The sequence below is a fragment of the Lithobates pipiens genome, unplaced genomic scaffold, assembly GCF_037356315.1.
Source record: "Lithobates pipiens isolate NorthernLeopardFrog02 unplaced genomic scaffold, aLitPip1_a1.2 Scaffold_57, whole genome shotgun sequence".
NCBI classification, from domain to species: Eukaryota; Metazoa; Chordata; class Amphibia; order Anura; family Ranidae; genus Lithobates; species Lithobates pipiens.
Genome location: NW_027507879.1, coordinates 1,315,278 through 1,321,277, shown reverse-complemented (window position 1 = coordinate 1,321,277; position 6,000 = coordinate 1,315,278). Strand labels below are relative to the sequence as shown.

Below are 6,000 nucleotides of genomic sequence, written 5' to 3'. Positions count from 1 at the left end.
TTTCATTTACCCTCTCTTTTTATTCCCCCCGTGCTGTTTTCTTTACAATGGGACAATCAATCAGCATATATTCCACCTTCATGCAATTTCCTGTAATCAATACCATAACGATGAAAAGCATGGGATACTGCCTAATCCGATCTGCTGATTTATACTGTGTACTGTACTCTTCCCTTCGTTTCTTCTGTACTTCTGCATGTTGTGCTGTTTTCAGCTTGTTACTGTTCGGTGAGTTACAATTTTGTTATTGAACACGAAGTAAAGAATTGACAGTATTTCTAGGTCTCTGAATTGGGCCCCTAAGCTATTTGGTTTTGGATGGACGGTAACAAAGTAACCAGGCTGGCAATAATATATTAACCTTTGCCGTCTCTGACACACCGGAGTAAAGTACAATTCATTGCCAGTGTGGGTGACCTGGTCATCATTAAAACATTGTACGTTCCCCAACAGATACAGGACATAATGTTTACTACGGGATATTGTCATAAGAGTTTCCAGAGGCCTGGAAGAAAAAGCGAGGTGGCGACATTTACATAGAAGCTATGAATCACAAACGCTTATTTTCCAATAGGTTTGCCTCAAGTGGGGCATGGGTGCTCAATATTTACCCTCCATAGAGACCTCATGCCAGCCTAAATAAGATGAGGAGGACAGATACATAGACTACACTAGCTGCTTTGTGAATTTGACTGCATGGCAACAGAAGCTTCATATAAGCTTTCCTTCATAAAGGTGCTTACAGGCTTAAAGGGGTTGTAAAGGTAAATGTTTTTTCACCTTAATGCATTCTATGCATTAAGGTGAAAAAACATCTGACACTGCTGGCACCCCCAGCCCCCCCCCCCCCCCCCCCCCCGTTTTACTTACCTGACCCCTTGAAAATCCTGCGCTCGCCCCCCCCCCCGCTGTCCTCTTCACCGCTCAGCCTGGCCGCTGATTGGCTGAAGTGGATGGATGGAAAGCAGCGCAGCCATTGGCTTGTGCTGCTGTCAATCACATCCACTGACGGGGACGTGTGATACAGCCAGCGGCTATAGCCGCTGGCTGTATCACGGGAGCGCGCCCGCAGGTGCTTCTCACCATAAGAGGGAGCTCGCATGAACATAAAAAGTACCTGCGGGAGGAAGCAGAGACAGCCACCAAGGGTGCCCAGTAGAGCAGGTTCGGAGCCACTCTGTGCAAAAAGAGTATAACATGTTTGTTATTTAAAAAAAAAATAATAATTTACTTTACAATCCCTTTAAGGCTGGATTCACACCTATGGCATTTTTTTGTGCTTTTTGCATTTTGCAGATTTGCTCTGCAGAACGTGTTCCATAGGAAACCATGGTAAATGGACTGTAGTGCAAATCTGCAAAATGCAAAAAGCGCTAAAACTGCCATAGGTGTGAATCCAGCCTAAGAGAACGTTCATTCAGTCCCAGCCACAGGTCTGTCCATACCTGACCATCGCACCTATATGAGCTTACTGGATATCCAAATCCCAAGCCCATGAGGATTAAAGTCTAAGTTTACTGGAAAAAGCAAAACAAAATGGAATCAGAACAAGGGACCTTACTTACGATATGCACTGAGGTGCACTGAGCGCAGCATCTTCAACGACGGAGATGCCGCGCGTGTCGGCTCCTGTGCGCATGCGTGGGAGTGGCGTCATCGCTGCTTCGCCGAATGACAGCGGCGGAGCAGCGAGACCCACCGAGAGGATGGATGCGCCGGACTACAGGTGACAGCGGTGACTTCGCTGGCTCCTGTGTCAGGTAAGTGACACATAATGGGATGCGATGCGATGCATAGTAGTCCATTATGCTTTGCCTTTGCAGGGAATGAAAGAGGAAGTAAACTCATCAGGGTTTACTTACTCTTTAAGTATGGGGATGGCTCGCAGTGTCCGCTCTTCTGGGAAGGCTTTCTGCAAGATTTTAGATTGTCTCTGGTAATATGTGCCAATTTAAAAAAAAAAAAAATTGCATTTCCAATTTATCCTAAAGATGTTCAGTACAGTGGAGATCCGGGTTCTGTGCAGGCCACGTATGTTCCTCCACACGAAACTCATCAAACCATATTTTTAATGGAGCTGGCTTTGTGCATGGGACACAGTTATGCTGGAACACTAAACAGTCTTCCCCAAAATGTTGTCCAACATGTATTTGTGTGGCGTAGCATTAATAGTACCCTTCACTGGAAACACTTGAATGCAATCATTTTTGTAAGGGGTTGTTGCTTTTAGCCATATGATTAGATATGAAGGCCATTGTCCAGAATGGTGCCCACATAGTTTTATGTAGGCCTTTCTTGTTGCTGAGTCTGATTGGTTGAAAATCAGTTGAATACGTAGAGAATGCATTAGAACAGCCTTTCTCAACCTTTTCAACGCAGAGGAACCCCGGCTAAAAATTATAAATCTACAACCCATGATACATTAGTGTGATGGTCGGTGGGAAGAATGGTCCTTACACTTGTGGTCATTGGGAAGAATTACCTCCTTACAGATAGCTAAAAAAATCAATGGTGTCGGTGGGAACTTATCTGAGAGGCAGAAATTGCCCAATGCTGAAGGAACCCCTACAACCTCTGGAGGAACCCTGGTTGAGAATCACTGCATTAGAAGATACCAGGGTAATAAATCTGACATTCGCATACAGTCACAGACAACATGGAAATGGTGAAGGAGATCAGTAGATGAACTTCCATGCAGTGAATGTACAAGGCAAGCATGTATAGGTAGATATTATTTTTGCCAGCCTGGTTTCCCTATTACCCTTCTATCAAAACAAAGGTATTTGTGATTTATTTTAAACCAAAGCAGAAGTAGTGATTCCTAAAGCAATGTCCTGTAGTTTTAGAACCCAAGGCTAGAGAATTTTTTTTTTTTTTTTAATACATTGTAGAAATACAAGTTATTAATGTTCATTGCACTTAACTGGTTTTGTAATACATGCATTATTATTTTACATTGTCATTTTGTCATATGGGGAAACAGTACCACATTCCATATACTTGTGTTTTTAATGTGACATCCCACATTCATGATACATTTTATGCATGACATTGCCTGCTTCTATATGTTACCCTTTTTATTGTTTTTATCCGCCTCCAAAAAGTGACTTTGCATGGCTAATGCGATTTGCCTCATGCTAAAGCTCATTATTATTTTTGGTAAATCATCATGGAGCCGCACCTGATACAGATGGTAACAGATGAATGAACTTTTTTATACAATGTGAGATGGTGCCACAGCACCCTAGTTGACACAACACTTGATATTCCAAGTGATTGGGTATGGGTAGTGCATTGCATTGTTAAAAAAAAGTCCAATTTTTTAAAGTTTGATCCATTTTCAGTCCTTGGAATTACATTGCAAGCTTGTGGAGTTGTAAAACTATAGTTGGAGGCTCAGCATGCGTGCGGGTCTCCTGGTGCAGTGATGAGCCTGTGCCAGGTAGGGTGGTCATCCATGGCTTTTATGTTTGCAAGCCATGCATCCATTTCAGCATAATTTGCATCGGTGAGGCGGGGTTGAAGTCATGTAGGTTTTTCCAGGAGGTGATGACAGTCTGGCTGTTGGAAAGGGCCATTATTAAAGTGGAAGTAAACTCCCCTATCGTTTTCAGCCAAGGAAGCTGCCATCTTTGCCTCTGTTTAATCTTCAACTGCTATGGTGCTGCACATGTGATTGGTTATGACACCAGCCATTGGATGGTTTGATAGTTTGGCTGAGAGCACAGCCAATGTGCAGTTAGTATTCCCGGCATGCCTTTTTTTTTTTTTTTTAACTGTTTAAATCGATGGGTTTACTTCCACTTTAAATGCTCCAACTTTCCTAAAATGCCCGTCCAAGAAGATATTCAAGTAAGGCGTAAAAAGGACCTTTTCTCTTTTTTAAAGTGTAGTTTTGTCAGAAAATTAAATCCTGCTAGATCACTTCAGGCTGGTCCCTTTTGCAGGTATAGCTAAGTAAAACATTAAAAATAAGTGCCTATACCAGGGATATGCAATTAGCGGACCTCCAGCTGTTGCAGAACTACAAATCCCATGAGGCATAACAAGACTCTGGCAGCCACAAGCATGACACCCAGAGGCAGAGGCATGATGGGACTTGTAGTTTTGCAACAGCTGGAGGTCCACTAATTGCAGATCCCTGGTCTATACTATTTAAAATTTTGTAATACACTGCCTCACCCTGCTCTGCACATGCTCTGTTGCTTTCTATTTTTAGGCACGGCTGAATTTGTAGAGGCTGATCTGCTGACTGCCTTAAAGCAGAATTAAACCCTCCTATCCTTTTTACAGCAGTGGTCATCAACCCTGTCCTCGGGGCCCACTAACAGGCCAGGCTTTATGTATTAACTTGTGGAGATGCAGAGTAGAATACTGCGATCACTGAGCAGCAAATTATGTCACCTGTGATGTATTTCCGTTATCTTGCAAACCTGGCATGTTAGTGGGCCCTGAGGATAGGGTTGATGACCACTGCTTTACAGTCAAGGAAGTTGCTTCTGTTTGATCTGCAACTCCCATGTTGCTGCACATCAGTTATGACTGCAGTCATTTGATGGTTTAACTGTTTGGCTGAGGACACCAGAAAATTTAACAGCAAACCCAGCATTCTAGGATTCTAACTTTTTTTTTTATTTTTTTAAACAATGGGTTTAGTTCTGCTTTATGATTTACTACTGTTTAGGGGCTCACCCTGCTTCAGCAAAATGACAGCCTCCAGCAAGAAGATACAGGAGCAATGCTAGAGGCAGTTTACAACACACACTAGTTTTGATAGCAGCATTATTAATGTGGGATGTATGTTCCTTGTTAAAGCAGAACTTTACCCATAACTTGATTGGTGTCTGTACTGAAGGACACTTATCTGAGCAGTGCATCCACCTATAGTAGACGATACGGTGTCTGATGTCCGCAAATTGTCCGTAAGTACAGCATATGTCTAGCATAGCAACATTTCACTAGCAGATACTTCACCTGCTTGTGAGATTGTTAATTGCAAGATCGCCTTACCTCACTACGGTATAAGGGCTTGTCTGCATCAGGTGCAGTGCGGGAATGCTTGCAAAATCACGCATTTTCCCACACCACACAAAAACCGTTCTGTGTTTTTGTTTTGCAGATGCATGTGGGTGCCATTGAGTCTTATTGGCAGTCCCATGCATCTAGCAAATACATGTGCTCTTGTGCCAAACAAATTGATTTTAAAAATGGTGCTGCCACTAATATATATATATATATATATATATATATATATATATATATATATATATATATATATATATATATATATATATATATATATATATATATATATATATATATATATATAGCAACCCATTGAAACTATTAGCCCTTGTACACACGGTCGGAGATTCCGACGGAATGTGTCCTATTCGGACCGTTTTGTCGGATATTCCGACTGTGTGTGGTCTCCATCCGACGGACCAACTTGCCGGTAAAATTTTCCAACAAAATGCTCTGATCGGACATACTCCGATCATGTGTAGCCTACTCCGACGGACAAAGTGCCACGCATGCTCAGATCAAATTCCTAGACCAAAGCTATTGGCTACTAGCCTGAACGTAGTCCGGTCGTAACGAAATAACGTCATCACGTTATGTACAATCGGATTTTCCGACAACTTTGTCCGACCGTGTGTATGCAACAGTTTTGGACAAAATCCATCAGATTTGGTTGTCAGAATGTCCGACCGTGTGTACAAGGGCTTAGGCTGCACAGGAACACACAAAACGTGCTTGCTCAGACGCACATACTTGTGTGATCGAGCCCTAAAAATTGATTTCTTAGCCCATACCGCACGCTCTAGAAAGGATCTGTGCAGCTTTGTGTCTGACCAAGAGTGGAGGAACCTACACATGTCTGGTCCGTGTTTCTCCCATTCTCTGGTATCAAATTTTGTAGGACTTTCCTGGAAGAAAATTAATAAAATTGGGCTTTAGCAATGAGATGTAATTTTATTACTAATGACATTTGCTAAT

General features: G+C 42.4%; 1 protein-coding gene across 11 annotated transcripts in view; it reads left to right on the top strand.

The window, feature by feature from the left end:
• Positions 1–6,000, top strand: part of KLC1 (kinesin light chain 1) — a 158,759-nt gene that overhangs the window by 112,807 nt on the left and 39,952 nt on the right. The window lies entirely within an intron of this gene.